Consider the following 19498-nt stretch of genomic DNA (forward strand, 5'->3'; position numbering starts at 1 on the left):
TTATCCATTGGAAAAAAGCTTTATTCTTTGAATAAAGAATTTATTCATTCAACTAACCTTGACCTCAACTCCCAAGTTAACTCTCAGGTCATGTCAAGCATTTAATGCTTATTCCCTCTCCTCTCAACCTATCTCACATTGACATTTGTCATCCTGGGATTGGGTTGAAAGCCCTCACATGGATCTCAAGCCATTCAATCTTGACCCTTGTTGAGATTACTTCATCTCAACCATCCATTGCTCCATTTTACCTATAAATAGAGCTCACATTCCTCATTTTCAAATCCTCAAGCATTTAGCATTCATAGTCATAATCCTGAAAACTTGTATGCATTTAATCTATAGTGAATTTTAGAGAGCATTTAGCATAAATCACTAATATATTGTTATCTTGGATTAAAATAAATCTTATTTCTTTTTCATAATATGTTTAATTAGTTTTTTTTACACTTTCATAGCATAAGCTTGAGATCATATACAATCTTGAATCTCCATAAGCATCCATAGTGCATAAAGCTGCTGAGAGCTACACTATTTTAGAACTTGGAGAGGAGATGAACAAAGGAGAAGGAGCTAAGAACATGTTAAGAGGAATTTGGAGATGCCTTCTTATATTTGTGTCATTTGTTAAATATGTTAGCATGATCTTAGTATCTCTTTTGATATGCCTGCTTAGGTTAATCTTTGGATGAATAACACTAACATTAATCTTATTTCTTGTTGTTTTTTGGTGTGTTATAATACCATAGGTTTTAATCTAACCTTGTCCTTTTTGCAGAGCATCAGTGTTAATAGGTGTTGACATCAATGACAAAACCATATCAAGATATCCAAAATACCAACAATCTCCCCCTTTGGCATTGATGGCAACACAAGATGGAAAAACCATCAAAGTGCCAAAATATAAATGCCAAATACCAATAACCTACAATCTCCCAAAAGAAATCAAAACCAGAAATCAAAATTCAGGTATAGAGAGTAATCAATCTCTCCCAAAATAACAATCTCTCCCCCTTAGGAGTGATATGTGTTTTTCCATATCAATCTCTCCCCATTTGACATCAAATGCCAAAGTAATACATAAACCAAGTTCAAATACAAAATACCAACTTATTCAGTATACCAACTACTACCCCTGAGAAGTAGCTCACCTCATAAAAAATCGGAGTAAAAGGTTTCTCTATTAGTTTTGCCAGTTGATGACAAACATCAACTGTCTAAGTCTCTACCGGTGGGGGTATGACCCCAAGCTGATCTTTGAGATATTCAAAAGTCTCTTTAGGCAAAGGCTTAGTGAAAATATCTACAATCTGCTCTTTAGTATTCACAAAAACTAGTTTTACTTCTTTTGCTTCAACATTCTCCTTTAGAAAATTTAGTTTGATAGAAACATGTTTAGTTTTAGAATGTAGTACCGGATTCTTAGATATATCAATTGCTACAGTGTTATCACAATAGATAGTTATAGGTTCCTTGCATTTTACCTTTATGTCCTTCAACATTTGTTTAAGCCATAATACCTATGTACAGTTAGTCGCTGCTGCAACATATTCTGATTCTGTTGTGGATAAAGATGTGCAACTTTGTTTCATACTCAACCAAGAAATTAATCTATTTCCAATAAAAAATGCTCCGCTGGTGGTGCTTTTTCTGTCATCTACATCTCCTGCCCAATTTGCATCTGTGTATGCACCTAATTCAAAGTTTTCATCTCTAGGATACCATAATCCAAGATTTGTAGTGCCTTGTAAGTACCGGAAAATCTTTTTTACTGTTGATTCATGATTTTCTCTAGGATTACTTTGAAATCTTGAAACAATACATACTGCATTCATAATATCAGGTCTTGTTTATGTCAAATACAGTAAACCTCCTATCATAGATTTGTACCTAGTCGGATTAACAGGTGTAGATTCATCCCTTGGTGATAATTTGTCATTTGTAGTCATAGGTGTGCTTACCAGTTTAGAGTTTTCCATGACAAATTTCTTTAGTAATTCCTTCAAGTATTTAGATTGTGACTCAAGAATATACCTTTATCAGTCTTTGAAATCTGCAATCCTAAAAAGAATTTTATCTCTCCAATCATAGACATTTCAAATTCTTGCTGCATTTCAATAGAAAAGTCTTTACATAATCCATCTCCTCCTCCAAAGATTATATCATCAACAAAAACTTCTATAACCAAGATGTCATCATTAGTAACTTTATAGTATAAATTGTTGTTAGCATTACCTTTAGAAAAACCATATAAAGCTTTCCTTAACCTGCAAACCATATATTGGTTATCTGTCAAAGAAAATCCATCAGGTTTCTCAATGTAAACTTCTTCTTCAAGATCTCCATTCAGAAATGCACATTTAATATCCATTTGATATACTTTGTAGTTCTTGTGTACTGCAAAAGCTAAGAATAATCTGACTGCCTCAATTCTAGCTACCGGTGCAAAGTTTTCATTATAATCAATTCCTTCTTTCTGTGAATATCCCTTACACACTAGTCTTGCTTTATTTATGATTAACTTACCATCTTCATTAAGTTTGCTTCTAAATACCCATTTTGTTCCAATTACATTTTTGACTTTAGGCTGGGGAACTAATGTCCATGTGTTATTCTTTTCAATTTGTTCTAATTCTTCTTCCATAGCTTTAATCTAGTGTTTATCTTCACATGCCTCATTAATTGATGCTGTTTCAATTTGAGAAATAAGACATACCTCTTCATTTTCCAACCTTCCTCTTATCATAACTCCTTGATATTTGTTCCCAATTATCTGATTTTCAGAGTGGTTCAATCTTACATACTAGGGTGTCATTGTTTGCTGCTATTCTTCAGTTATAGTGGAATTTTCAGATGATACCGGTGTAACTGGATCTTCATTCTATACTAGTGTGTTCAATGTAGGTTCATTTGTCAGTATCTTTGTTGTCAGTTCAGAGTCTATATACCTTGAAGTTCCTCTAAACTGTTCATCCATTTTCACATTTGTACTCTCAACAATTTTCTGCAATCTCTTGTTATAACATCTATATGCCTTGATCTTAGATGAATAACCAAGAAATATTCTTTCATCACTTCTAGGATCAAATTTGCCAATATACTCATCTCTTCTAATATAGCATTTACTTCCAAATATTCTGAAATATTTAAGAGTAGGAGTAATACCAAACCATAGTTCATGAGGGGTCTGACCAGTTTCACCTTTGATGTGAACTTTATTGAATGTGCAGACTGTTGTGCTTATTGCCTCTCTCCAATATACATGTGGTAAATTTTCTTCTGATAACATACTTCTAGCTGCATCCAAGATAGTTCTATTTTTACTTTCTACAACTCCATTCTGCTGTGGTGTCCGGGGTGCTAATAACTATCTTTTGATTCCATTTACTTCACAAAATGTATTAAATTCCTTAGATGTGAATTCACCTCCTTGATATGATCTCAGGCATTTTATTTTCTTACTGGTTTCATTTTCTACCATCACCTTGAATAGCTTGAATTTCCCAAGTTCTTCTGATTTTTCTCTGAGAAAAGTAACCCAACACATTCTAGAATAGTCATCAATGATTAGCATGAAATATCTATCACCTCGTAAGCTTTTAGTTCTAGCTGGACCACATAAATCAGTATGAATTAAGTCAAGAGCATTATTGGATTTTTCTGGAATACTTTTAAAAGATTCTCTAACTTGTTTTCCAAATTGACATTCCTTACATACCGGATTGTGAGGTTTAACAATCTTAGGTAAATCTCTAACTGCTTTAGTTGTACTGATTTTCATAATGCAATCAAAGTTTACATGACAGAGTCTCTTATGCCATAGCCAACTTTCATCAATATGTGCAATCAAACATGTCTTTTCATTGTTATTCAAGTGAAAGATATTGCCTCTAGTTTGATTACCAGTTGCAATTTCCAAACCAGTTTTGTTCATAATTTTACATTTCCCATTCTTGAATTGTAATTGAAACCCTTTTTCAACTAATTGACCAACACTCAAAAGATTATGCTTTAAACCTTCAACATAGTAAACATTGTCGGTATTATGCTTACCATCAAGGGATATAGTACCTTTTCCTTTGAGCAAACAAGCTTTATCATCTCCAAATCTTACTAGACCTCCATTATATTCCTGAAAAGTCAAGAATTTACCTTTATCACTAGTCATATCATGTGAACATCCTGAATCAATGATCCATTCATCCTTAACTTCAACTTTAGCTACCAAGGCCTGCTCTACCGGTTGAACAATAGGTGCCGGTTGATCTTCTATTATAGCAACAAAAACCCATCCATTGTCTATCGGATCCTCATTAGAATCATCGGTGACTAATTCATCAACAAGATATCAAGACTTATCTTTATTCTTCTTAAATCTGTATCTTTGATATTCAGGGTTAGGCTTGTATGTTCTTCTAGCTTCTTCCTTCAATCTTGCATGTCTATCAGGGCATCTTGAAGCCATATGACCAATCTTATTACAGTTAAAACATTTAAAGGGTGCTTTACCTTCATACTTACTTCCAACTGGACCTTTAGGCATTTTCCTTGCAAATAGTGCTTCAAGTTCTTCATTTTCTTTTCTGCTTTCTTCAAGTTCTCTTGCATAAAAGGATTTTCAATCAGAGTTGTCAAATGATGATGCAGATGATGTTGATGCCTTAAAAGCTAAATATGTCTTTATAGTAGCTATAGGGCCAAATTCCTCAATTTCAAAAGTTGAAAGTTTTCCAATCAATGTGTCCCTAGTTACTGATGTATTAGGCATTGTTCTTAACTCATTTATAGTAGTAACTTTCATTTTGTATGCCGGTGGCAATCCTCTTAAAACTTTTGAAATAATTTCATCTTCACTTAAGGTTCCTCCATAATATTTAATACCCAAAATAATTTCATTTACTCTTTCCATAAAAGCAAAAATCCTTTCATCTTCTTCCATTTTCAGATTTTTATTCCTGACCTGGAAGCTCTCAAGTTTTGCAATTTTGACCGTGGAATCTCCTTCATTCAATGTTTCCAAATGGTCCCAAATAGCTTTAGCAGTAGATATATCTAATAATCCCATGATTTGTTGATCTGATAATGTGCTCAAAAGTGCTTCCCTTGCTTTGCAATCATTTTCCTCATCTTTAGCCAAGGTAGATAGATTAGGTTTACTTTGAGTAGAAGTAGTATAGTCATTCTTTGTAACATCCCAGATGTTCTTTCCAATGCAATTAAAATGTGTCTCCACCCTAATCTTCCATATGTTAGGTCCCAGAGACAACTGAGAGGGGGGGGGGGGGGTGAATCAGTTGTCTAATAAATTCAAACCAAAACAACTTAACCAACTTAATGCTTAATACCAGTAAAATAGTTAAGTATGCTGGTAGACAACTTTAACAGTTAATTGCTATACTGGTAAAGATTAATGCATGAAACATAAACACAAAGCCATCCACAACACATAACACCAATATTTGTACGTGGAAACTCTGTAAGGGGAAAAACCACGGTGGGAAACCTTACCCACAATTAGATAATACTACTGTAGATAGTAAGTGTACATAAATGGGGCCTGCACATGTAGAAAGGCCAACAGCCTAGAGCTCACTGCTCAATCACAAAATGGGAGTCACACTGACTACAGTTGGATGGTTAAATCCAATAAGAATGTACCGCACAAAATAGCATCTTCATATGCTGGATTCAGTACCGGTTAAATGCTTTCACAAAAAACCTAGCTTCACCTTCAAATGATGTCTTTGTGTATAGCTCTGCTTAATCTCGCATATACCTTCACACAATTATTTTTCGCATTCTACATTCGATCTTACAAATAAGATCTTACATTTATACCATAACCTAAGACCAATTTTAGTAAGTTGGCTCTACAAGATATTACAATAAAAATATTTTACATACAATATAATATCTGATGCAATAACCGATTAAACATTTCAGCTTAATGCATTTACAACAATAATTAATCATCTCCATAGTGTGCCATGCTAATCTAGAAAAGATAAACCTGTCGGTGTAACCCTAGGTAACCCTGGACGTATTTGCTGGTAAAAGCAAATATGCAAATATGAATATACCAATGAACAAAACTCCAGGACAAGATATCCAAATGATGTCTTCGATATCACCAAGTGTCTTCCACATAATTCTGAGTGCCGGTGATCATTATATCCTGCTGGTGAACCATATACCTGTAACTGTGCAATAGTTACTTGCTTGCCGGTGAATGTTGCTGGATCTCCAAAGTGCTAGTGTTTTAGTAGGTGTTGACATCAATGACAAAACCATACCAAAATACCAACAATCTCCCCCTTTGGCATTGATGGCAACACAAGATGGAAAAACCATCAAAGTGCCAAAACAGAAATGCCAAATACCAAAAACCAACAATCTCTAAAAAGATCATAGCCAGAATACAGAGAGTAATAGTCTCTCCCAAACAACAATTTCTCCCCCTGGGAGCAACATGTGTTATCCAAAGTTTCTCAATACCAATCTCTTTTTAAAAGGATAATGTGTTTTTCCATAGATATCTCTCCCCCTTTGACATCAAATGCCAAAGTTCCAATAATGCCAAGTTCATATACAAAATACCGATCAATTCAATATACCAACTACTCCCCTTGAGAAGTAGCTTCCTCATCAAAGACAGGAGTAAAAGATTTGTCTATTAATTCTGCTGGTTGATGACAATCATCAACTGTCTAAGTCTCTACCGGTGGTGGTATGACTCCAAGCTGATCTCTGAGATATTCAAAAGTCTCCTTAGGCAAAGGTTTTGTGAAAATATCTGCAAGTTGTTCTTTAGTGTTCACATAAACCAGTTTTATCTCCTTTTCTTCAACTTTTTCCCTCAGAAAATTCAATTTGATAGAAACATGTTTTGTTTTAGAATGTAGTACATGATTCTTAGATATATCAATTGCTACAGTGTTATCACAATATATGGTAATAGGTTCCTTACATTTTAATTTTATGTCTTTCAACATTTGCTTAAGCCATAGTACCTATGTACAGTTAGTTGCTGCTGCAACATATTCTGATTCTGCTATTGATAAAGATGTACAACTCTATTTCTTACTCAACCAAGAAACTAATCTCTTTCCAAGAAAGAATGCTCCGTGAGTGGTGCTTTTTCTATCATCCACATCTCCTGCCCAATTTGCATATGTGTATGCACGTAGATCAAAATTTTCATCTCTAGGATACCATAATCCTAGATTTATAGTGCCTTATAAGTACTAGAAAATCCTTTTTACTGCTGATTCATGATTTTATCTAGGATTACTTTGATATCTTGAAACAATACATACTGCATTCATAATATCAGGTCTGGTTTGTGTCAAATATAGTAAACCTCCTATCATAGATTTGTATCTAGTTGGATTAACAGGTGTAGATTCATCCCTTTGAGATAATTTGTCATTTGTAGTCATAGGTGTGCTTACCGGTTTAGAGTTCTCCGTTCCAAATTTCTTTAGTAACTCTTTTAAGTATTTGGATTGGCTCAAGAATATACCTTTGTCAGTTTGTGAAATCTGCAATCCTAAAATAATTTTATTTCTCCAATCATGGACATTTCAAATTCTTGCTACATCTTAGTAGAAAATTCCTTACATAAACCATCTTCTCCTCCAAAGATTATATCATCAACAAATAATTCTATAATCAAGATGTCATCATTAGTTATTTTGTAATATAAGTTGTTGTCTGCATTTCCTTTAGTAAAATCAATCTTTAAAAGATACTTATCCAATCTTCTATACCAAGCTCTTAGGGCTTGTTTTAGTCCATACAGAGCTTTTCTTAACCTGCAAACCATATCATTGTCATCTGTCAAAGAAAATCCACCAGGTTGTTCAATATAGACTTCCTCTTCAAGATCTCCATTCAAAAATGCACATTTAATATCCATTTGATAAACTTTGTAGTTCTTGTGAGCTGCAAAAGCCAAGAATAATCTGACTGCCTCAATTCTGGCTACCGGTGCAAAGGTTTCATTGTAGTCAACTCCTTCTTTCTGAGAATATCCCTTACACACTAGTCTTGCTTTATTTCTAACAACCTTACCATCTTCATTAAATTTGTTTTTAAATACCCATTTGGTTCCCATTACATTTTTATCTTTAGGTTGGGGAACTAATGCCCAAGTATTATTTTTCTCAATTTGTTCTAATTCTTCTTCCATAGCTTTAATCCAAAATTTATCTTCACATGCCTCATTTACAGATGATGGTTAAATTTGAGAAATAAGACATACCTCTTCATTTGCCAATCTTCCTCTTGTCATAACTCCTTTAAATTTGTTTCCAATTATCTGATCTTCAGAATGATTCCACTTTACATACCAGGGTGTCTTAGTTTGCTGTTGTTCTTCAATTACTGTGGAATCCTTAGATGGTACCAGGGTAACTAGATCTTCATTTTGTACCGGTGGATTAAGAGTAGGGTCATTTGTCAAAATTTTTGTTGCCGGTTCAGAGTCTATATACCTTGAAGTTCATTTGAATTGTTCATCAATCTTTACATTTGTACTCTCAACAATTTTCTGCAATCTCTTGTTAAAACATCTATATGCCTTGCTCTTAGATGAATAACCAAGAAATATTCCTTCATCATTTCTAGGATCAAATTTGCCAATATACTCATCTCTTCTGATATAACATTTACTTCCAAAAATTCTGAAATACTTAAGAGTAGGAGTATTACCAAACCATAGTTCATGAGGGGTCTCACCGGTTTCACCTTTGATGTGAACTTTGTTGAATGTATAGACTGTTGTGCTGACTGCTTCTCTCCAATATACATGTGGTAGATTTTCTTCTGATAACATACTTCTTGCTGCATCCAAGATAGTTCTGTTTTTCCTTTCAACAACTCCATTCTGCTGTGGTGTTCGAGGTGCTGATAACTGTCTTTTGATTCCATTTACTTCATAGAATGTATTAAAGTCTTTGGATGTGAATTCACCTCCTTGATCTGATCTTAAACATTTGATTTTCTTACCGGTTTCATTTTCAACCATTTCTTTGAACAGTTTGAACTTTCCAAGTGCTTTTGATTTTTCTCTAAGAAAAGTAACCCAACACATTCTAGAATAATCATCAATAATTAGCATGAAATATCTATCACCTTGTAAGCTTTTAGTTCTACCTGGACCACATAAATCAATGTGCATCAAATCAAGAGCATTATTGGATTTTTCTGGAATACCTTTGAAACTAGCTCTAACTTGCTTTCCAAATTAACATTCCTTACTTATTATATTCTGAGGTTTCACAATTTTAGGTAGATCTCTAACTGCCTTAGAAGTACTGATCTTTACCATGCAATCAAAGTTTACATGACAGAGTCTCTTATGTCATAACCAACTTTCATCTATATGTGCAATCAAGCATGCCTTTTCACTATTATTTAAATGAAAGATATTACCTCTAGTCTGATTACCGGTTGCAATTTCTTAACTAGTTCTATTCATGATTTTGCATTTTCCATTCTTAAATTGTAACTAAAATCCATTCTCAACCAATTGACCAACACTTAAAAGATTATGCTTTAATCCTTAAACATGGTAGACATTGTCAGTGTTATGCTTACCATCAAGAGATATTGTACCCTTACCTTTGTTTGAACAAGCTTTGTCATCTCCAAATCTCACTAAACCTCCATTGTATTCTTGAAAGTTCAAGATTTTACCTTTGTCTCCTGTCATATGATGTGAGCATCCTGAATCAATGATCCATTCATCTTTTACTTTAACTTTAGCTACCAGGGTCCGTACTACCAGTTGAGCAGTAGGTGTCGGTTGATTTTCTGTTATAGCAACAAAAACCCATCCATTGTCTGTCGGATCCTCATTAGAATCACCAGTCACACCTTCATCAACAATGTAACAAAAATTGTTTTTATTCTTCTTAAATCTATATCTCTAATATTCAGGATTAGGCTTGTATGTTCTTCTAGCTTCTTCTCTTAGTCTAGCATGTCTATCAGGGCATCTTGAAGCCATATGACCAATCTTATTGTAGTTAAAATATTTAAAGGGTGCTTTACCTTCATACTTACTTCCAACTGGACCTTTAGGCATTTTCCTTGCAAAAGGTGCTTCAAGTTCTTCAAGTTCTTCATTCTCCTTCCTAGTTTCTTCAAGTTCTCTTGCATAAAAGGCTTTCCAGTCTGATTTGTCAAATGATGGAGCAGATGATGTTGATGCTTTAAAGGCCAAATCTATCTTTATAGTAGCAACAGGACCAAATTCCCCAATTTAAAAAGCTGAAAGTTTTCCAATCAATATATCTCTAGTTACTGATGTATTAGGCATTGTTCTCAACTCATTTATAGTAGTAACCTTCATTTTATATGCCGGTGGCAATCCTCTTAAGATTTTTGAAACAATTTCATCCTCACTTAAAGTTCCTCCACAACATTTAATACCCAAAACAATTTCATTTACTCTTTCCATAAAAGCAAAAATCCTTTCATCTTCTTCCATTTTCAAATGTTCATACCTGACTCGGAAGCTTTCAAGTTTTTCAATTTTGACTGTGCAATCTCCTTCATTCAGTGTTTCCAAATTATCCCAAATAGCTTTAGCAGTAGACCTATCTGATAATCCTATGATTTGTTGATATGATAATGCATTCAAAAGTGCTTCTCTTGCTTTGCAATCATTTTCCTCATCTTTTGCCAAGGTAGTTGGACTGGGCTGACCAGCTACAACAATAGTTTAACCTTTCTTTGTAACTTCCCAGATGTCTTTCCTAATGCAGTTTAGATGTGTCTCTATTCTGCTCTTCCATATGCCATAGTTAGTTCCGTCAAGTTTAGGACTGTCCTTCCTAAAATAATTACTAGACATTGGATCTCCTCAAGTTGTTAAACTTCTGCAAAAAGAGGACTAAGCTTTGATACCAATTGTTAGGTCCCAGAGACAACTGAGAGGGGGGGGTGAATCAGTTGTCTAATAAATTCAAACCAAAACAACTTAACCAACTTAATGCTTAATATCGGTAAAATAGTTAAGTATGTCGGTAGACAGTTTTAACAATTAATTGCTATACCGGTAAAGATTAATGCATGCAACATAAACACAAAGCCATCCACAACACATAACACCAATATTTGTACGTGGAAACCCTGTAAGGGGAAAAACCATGGTGGGAAACCTTACCCACAATTAGATGATACTACTATAGATAGTAAGTGTACATAAATGGGGTCTCCACATGTAGAAAGGCCAACAGCCTAGACCTCACTGCTCAATCAGAAAATGGGAGTCACACTGACTATAGTTGGATGGTTAAATCCAATAAGAATGTACTGCACAAAATAGCATCTTTATATGCTGGATTCAGTACTAGTGTAATGTTGATATGCTTTCACAAAAAGCTAGCTTCACCTTCAAATGATGTCTTAGTGTATAGCTCTGCTTAATCTCGCATATACCTTCACACAATTCTTTTTCACATTCCACATTCAATCTTACAAATAAGATCTTACATTTATACCATAACCTAAGACCAATTTTAGTAGGTCGGCTCTATAAGATATTACAATAAAAACATTTTACAAACAATATAATATCCGATGCAATAACTGATTAAACATGTCGGCTTAATGCATTTACAACAGTAATTAATCATCTCCATAGCATGCCATGCTGATCTGGAAAAGATATTCCTGCCGGTGTAACCCTAGGTAACCCTAGACCTATTTGCCGATAAAAGCAAATATGCAAATATGAATATACCGATGAACAAAAATCTAGGACAAGATGTCCAAATGATGTCTTCGATATCACCAAGTGTCTTCCACATAATTCAGAGTGTCGATGATCATTATATCCTGTTGGTGAACCATATACCAGTAACGGTGCAATAGTTACTTGCTTGCCGGTGAATGCTGTTGGATTTCCAAAGTGCTAGTGTTTTAGTAGGTGTTGACATCAATGATAAAACCTTAGCAAAATACAAACACCATATGCCATAGTTGGTTCCATTAAGTTTAGGATTGTCCTTCCCGAAATAGTTAGAAGACATTGGATCTCCTCAAGCTGTTAAACTTTTGCAAAAAGAGGACTATGCTCTAATACTAATTGTTAGGTCTCAAAGACAACTGAGAGGGGGGGAGATCAGTTGTCTCAATAAATTCAAACCAAAAACAACTTAACCAACCTTAATGGGGTTCACCCCATAGCGTAGCGGTACAACTGCAAGCCTCCCGTAGGGGAGGTCATGAGTTCGAAGCTCGGGGCTTGGCCCCTCTCTACTACCGCCAACCCTCACCCTGCTAATCGCCCCCGCCTATCCGTTGACTTGGCCATTTATTGCTGACTACCCCCGCTAGCCCCCACCAGTCCGTTGACTTGGCCATTGATTGCTGACCGCCCCCACTGGCCCTCGCCGGTCCGATGTTGGTTGGTTGATTACTCTCCATTCATTGGTTAGGAAATTGATAGCTGTGCTCTCAAGCTGTGTAGGTGCTTTAAAGAGGATGCCTTGACCATCAATTTGGAGATGAGGTCCTCCTTGTGATCTCACTAGTTCATAGCTCCAGTCAAAAGCGCTTGATCATAAAATAAAAAAAAAAAAAAAAAAAAAAAAACTTAACCAACCTTAATGCTTAATACCGGTAAATCAAACTTAATGCCGGTAGATAGTTTATCAGTTAATTGCAGTTTCGGTAAAGATTACTATATGAAACAGAAAGACAATAACATCCACAATAGATAACACCAATATTTGTATGTGGAAACCTTGTAAGGGGAAAAACCATGGTGGGAAACCTTACCCACAATCAGATGATACTACTGCAGATAGTATATGTATACAATAGGGGGTCTGCACATGTAGAAAGGCCAAGCGCCTAGAGCTCACTACTCAAACACAAATGGGAGTCACACTGACTACAATTGGATGGTTAAATCCAATAATGATGTACTTCTCAAAATAACATCTTCATATGTTGGATTCAGTACTAGTTCAGTTCTGATATGTCTTCACAGAAACCTTCCTTCAACCTTCAAATGATGTCTGCATGTATAGCTCTATTTATATTCACATATACCTAATTACAATCCTTCTCACATTTGCATATCGATCTTACAAATAAGATCTTACATATATACCAGAGTCCAAGACCAATTGAGTAGGTCGGCTCTACAAAAGATATTACAATAAAAAAATTTACAAGTAAAAAATTAACGGATGCAATATCTAATTCAACATGTCGGCTTAATGCATTTACAAAAAGGTTAAATCATCTCCATAGCATGCCGTGCTGATCTGGAATAGATAAGCCCATCGGTGCTTATCCTAGACCTATTTGTCGGTAACAACAAATATGCAATCATGAGTATACCAATTAACAAATCTTCATGACAAAGTGTCCAAATGATGTCTTCGACATAACCAAGTATTTTCCATGTCATTCTAAGTGTCGGTGAACAATATATCCCACCGGTGTACCAGATACCAGTGATTGTACATAAGTCGCTTGCTAGTGAACATTGCCAATTCTCAAAGTGCCAGAGTTGATAAGTGTTAATAGGTGTTGACATCAATGACAAAAACATATCAACATATCCAAAATACCAACAATTAGATCATAAACCAACATGACCAATTCAACAACTTTTAATCGGTTTAGGGTTCAACAAAAAAAAACTGGTAGGGTTTAACCTTTTATATCGGTTACCGGTTCAACTCACAAACGTACATACCGGTTTACAATATCTTCCACAAAACTCTTCCTACCAGTTACAGGACAATATCAAATATATCAACAATATTAATAATATCATTATCAGTTAATTGAAATCAATGACAACATAACATATCATTAATGCAATCTTCATACAAATGCCAACAATCTCCCCCTTTGGCATTGATGGCAATATAAATATCAACGCCTATGTTTGTTGTTGTGATTGTGAATAGGAATCCTGGTTTACATTACCAAGTATTCACAATGCTCTCCATGTCTTCATATTGTTACTAGTTCTCCTCCTCATAGTCACATAATACTTCTCCCCCTTTGATAGCAATGCCAAATTGAAAGTAAATCATGTAATCGCAAATTTCACTGTACAACAATAATCTGAAATATAATGCTTCCCATGTGAAATAGCTTCCACTACTAAACCAATCCTTCTGTAAAATTCTACAAGTGTTTCAGGGACTGATGCAATCAACATCATGCTCAACTAACCTCATGAAGGGGTACAACCCCTAGTTGAATTCTAAGATACTCAAATGTAGTCTTAGGTAGAGGTTTGGTGAAAATATCTGCAAGCTGCTCCTTGGTAGAAACATTCTCTAAGATAACATCTTTGCTCTGCACTTTTTCCCTCAAGAAATGATACTTCAATTCAATGTACTTTGTTCATGCATACAAAACATGATTCTTAGAAATATTTATGGCACTTGTATTGTCACATAGAATCTTTATAGGTTTTGAAATCCTCATCTTAAAACCTTCCAATATGTGCCTCAACCAAATAGCATGTCTACAATTCATATAAGCTGCAACATACTCAGCTTCAACGATAGATTGTGAAGTAAAAGTCTGCTTCTTACTTCTCCATGATACAAGTCTTCCTCCAAGAAAGAATGCTCCATCAGTTGTACTTTTTCGGTCATCAACATTTCTTGACCAATCAACATCTGTGTACACCTTCAAATGAAAGTTTCCTCCATATGGATACCATAATCCATAGTCAATAGTACCTTTCAGATATGTAAATATTCTCTTGGTTGCTATCAGATGTGTTTCCTTAGGATTCTTCTGGAAGGTAGCAACTATGCCAACCACATGGGCTATATCTGGTTTGCTGTGAACAACATAGTGCAATTTTCCAATCATTGACCTATATTCCTTCTCATCAATAGACAACCTGTAACCATTGGCGTCCCAACTGGTTTACAGTTAGTCACTCATGCCAAATAACTTCAAGACCTATTTCAAATACTTAGATTGTGTAATGAAAATACCATTCTTCATTTGCTGTATCTACAAGCCAATGAAATATTTTATTCCCCTACTAAAGACATTTCAAACTCATTTTTCATTTCATCTGCAAAACTATTGCTCATGACATCATTACCTCCAAATATGATATCATCAACAAATACTTCACTGACCAATATTTTATCTCCTTCAAACTTGAGATATATGTTACTATCATCACTGGTTCTCAGAAAGCCTATCTTCATCAAATTTGTATGAAGTCTTTCATACCATGCTCTGGGTCTGTTTTAATCCATATAAAGCCTTATGCAATCTGCATACCATGTCTTTATCATTAGTCAAATCATAACCATCTGGCTACTCTATGTATACTTCTTCTTCCAATATCCCATAATGCAAGTAAAGTTCTGACACCTTCCACTCTTTCTACTGGTGCAAAAGTTTCGCCATAATCTTCTCCTTCTTCTTGTGCATAGCCCTTGCACACCAACCTAGCCTTATTGCGAACTACAATACCATCTTCATTCAAATTGTTCCTAAATACCCATTTAGTACCTATAACATTCTTATTTACCGGTTGGGGTACTAGGGTCCAAGTGTTTGTTCTTCTCAATTTGATCTAATTCCTCCTCCATAACTTTAACCCAATAATCATCACCAAATGCCTCCTTAGCAGGTCTTTGTTTAATGGTGGAGATCATGCAAGAGTTCTCTCTTATTCTCCTTCTGGTTAGTACTCCAGTATCCTTATCCAAAATAATTTGTTCAAGACTATGATTCAGTCTCACATATCTAGGAATAACATGATTATTATCTCCAGGTTCAGCATCATCATTATAATCATCTTCTAAATTTATCTGTTTCGGTTGAACAAGTGCATCAAAATTTTCTTTGTTGGTTTCAGATTTAACAATTTCTCGTTCCAAAAATAAAATGCAAGGATCTTCATCCTTCTTCTCCAAACCGATTTCCTTCAAAACTTCAGGATATTCATTCACTCAAACATCAACACTCTCAACAATTCTCTGTGTCCGGTTGTTAAAACACATGTAGGCCTTACACTTGGTGGAATAGCCAAGAAATATGCCTTCACCACTCTTAGCTTCAAATTTGCTAATGTAATCACCTTTATTAATAAAATATTTGCTTCCAAATATCTTAAAATAACTAACATCGGGTGATATTCCATGGGTAAGTGCACAAAGATGGTGGTAAAAAAGAGGGGTATAAGTGGACACTTTTTTTTTCTAAAATCAGGTGAACCTGAACTTGGAGGAAAAATTTGAATGTCATCCACTCAAGATATGAAGATAATCAAAGAACAAATATTGTAGTACTTTGAATCTAGTTTCCAAACTACTAAACTTTTTCAAAATTGGATAAGATTAAGGGGGTCAAATCCTTCGCACACAAAAAATAGACCCTGATTTTTTCAGAAAAACATAACATAGTGTCTGATGTGCGCATCAAAAACATCATATTTAGATTTAGTATTTTGACAAACCATTTGGTAGAAAGATAGTTAAGAGTGAGCACTATGTGTAATTTTTTGTAATGTTTTGTTGAGTATTTTTTTTTTATGATTTTTCTGATCGAGCACATCCTGAAAATTAGGTACCTGTTCGTGCGCGAAGCATAAGTTGCACTAAAAAAAAAAAATGCAATTTTTTTTTTTTAAAATTGTAAATAATCAAGCTCACTACAATAATATATAATTTTTTTAAAATTTGGATAATTATATCAAAAGTTATTAAAAAAATGGTGCACGTATGTCTGTGAGAACTATGGTGACACTGGTAAAGGAAATTCAATAATAATATGTTATTGTTCAAATTTTAAAAAAATTATATGGTTAGAAAGGTCAGAAGATGGGTGAAAATATGGTAGAAATTTTAGAAATACCCACTTGATGATGTGTAAACCTGATGATGACAAAGTCGAGAAACCAAGTTGATAAAATAAAACATGCCAAAAAGGAGGGAAATGGAGGGAAATCAAACTTCCAAACTGTAGCTTTGTCATCCAGGCCTATTTCTAAGCCTAAACAGACAAAAGCGTGTACGGGGTACCTATGGTATTAAAAAGCGCGTATGAGGTACTTATCGTGTAAGAAGCACGTATGTTCTATCTTAACTATAAAAAGCACGTACGCATTTTTTTTAGTATAAAAAACGCGTACACGCTATTTGTACTATAAAAAGCACGTACGTGCTATTTTTACTATAAATAGCGCGAATGGGCTAAGTGATGCTCTGCGAAATGGGGGAAGGTTAGACTAAAACCTGTGGTCGTATAACACACAAAAACACAAGAAATTGTTAGTGTTAATCAACCCAAAACTAATCTAAGCAGGCATATCAAAAGAGACACTAAAAACATGAAGAAATATTTAACTATGAAAGTAAATATAATGAGACATTTCCAAATGCCTTCTAACATGCTCTTAGCTCCTTCTCCTTTGTTCCTCTCTTCTCCAAGTTCCAAATTAGTGTAGCTCTCAGCAGCTTTTTGCACTATGGATGCTTATGGAGGTTCAAGATTGAAATGTTTACTCTAAAATACTATGCAAATGTGAACAAAAGCTAATATTAGATGCTATGATGCTAAAATGATTTATTTTAGGCCAAAATAACAAGATACTAGTGATTTATGCTAAATGCTCTCTAGAATTCACTATAACTTAGATGCATACAAGTTTCAGGATCTCGATTATGAAGAAATGGGCTCTATTTATAGGAAAAATAGAGCAATGGATGGTTGAGATTGACTAATCTCAACAAGGGTCAGGATTGAATGATATTCAATCCCTGTGATGGCTTTCAACCCAATCCCAGGATGACAAGTGTCTATATGAGATAGGTTGAGAGGAGAGGGAATAAGCATTAAATGCTTGACATGACCTGAGAGTTAACTTGGGAGTTAAGGTCAAGGTTGGGTTGAGTGAATAAATTCTTTATTCAAAGAATAAAGCTTTTATCCAATGGATAAACTCTTGTGCAAAGGTAAAAGGGATAACCATGGTCAAAGCAATAAATGCTTGAAGAGACACATGAGTCATATGAGGGTTGAGTTAGGGGTTAACCATAAATGGTCATGTAGGAGCCATTAATGGTTTAGAAGACTTTAGAGGTTAACTTCTTCATCACACCAAGCATTTAATGCTTTTCAAAGACTTTGAAGTCTTTGAGAAGTGATTTCAAGTTGCTTAGGAATGTGACAATAATTAGGGGATGGATAAGGTTAATTAGGAAGGGGTTAGAAGAATCTAGAAAGGGGTTTAGGAGTGCAAGTGGATTTGGTGGGTGAGGGAAAATAGGATTTTAATTAAAATAAATTTAATTTATTTCAACTTGTGGTTGCAACTTGCATTTGTAAGAAAATGAAAGTTGGGGGGGGAATAGTGATTTAAATAAATGTTTTATTTAATTTATTTAAAAGAGGAAAAGGGGATTAAATGAAATAAATATGATTTATTCATTTAATTGATTTGTGAATTAATTAAAATAAATTGAATAATTTATTTAATTAATAGGAGAATGTTTGAAGATGAATTAATTAAATATTCATTTAATTAACTGATGGCTAGTGGGTTTTTAATCAAATAAATAGCAAATATTCATTTAATTAAACTAGACAGATTTATGTGACTACACTAAGTTTGTTTAAATTTGGGAGTGTGTATAATATGCTATTGTATATATATATATAATATGTGTATATACATATAATATATAATATAAAAAATAAAAAATATATAATATTTATATATATATATATGTTTGTGTATATAATAATATATAATATATTAAATATATATACACACATATGTGTGTGTATGTGTATTGTCTCCCTCTCTCCCCCTCTCAACCATGTAAAAGGTGCCTCTCTCTCTCTCTCTCTCTCTCTCTCTCTATCTCTCTCTCTCTCTTCATCTCCCCCTCTCTCCCTCTCCCTCTCTCTCCCCTTCTCCCTTCCTCCATACCCCGTCTCTCTCTCTCTCTCTCTCTCTCTCTCTCTCTCTCTCTCTCTCTCTCTCTCTCTCTCTCTCTCTCTCTCTCTCTCTCTCCCTCCATCCCCTCTCTCTTCCTCTCCCTCCAATATATCTTCTTTTTGTTTGCATATATAAGGTGATAAGAAGATTGACAAGGTGGTCGGTTTTCTTTTTTTTTAAAAGGAGATAGGATATAAAGTAGAACGTTTGAAGAAAATGAACATATTGGTTTCTTTGGATCATGTGGATGTATTGGTTGGATATTATTTATCGGTCGTATGGTGTACTAAGGGGTCATATGGTGTATTATGACCCCTTAGGTGTCGTCATGGGTCATATGGTGTTCTATGATCCCTTAGGACACCATATGACCCCTTAGGACTCCATATGGTGTTGTTATGGGTCATATGGTGTCCTAAAGGGTCATATGGTATTCTATGACCCCTTAGGATACCATATGATCCCTTACATGTCATTAGAGGTCATATTATTTCCTAAGAGGTCATATGGTGTCCTATGACCCCTTAGGACACCATA

The sequence above is a fragment of the Cryptomeria japonica genome, chromosome 5 (genome assembly GCF_030272615.1).
Source record: "Cryptomeria japonica chromosome 5, Sugi_1.0, whole genome shotgun sequence".
Classification (NCBI taxonomy): domain Eukaryota; kingdom Viridiplantae; phylum Streptophyta; class Pinopsida; order Cupressales; family Cupressaceae; genus Cryptomeria; species Cryptomeria japonica.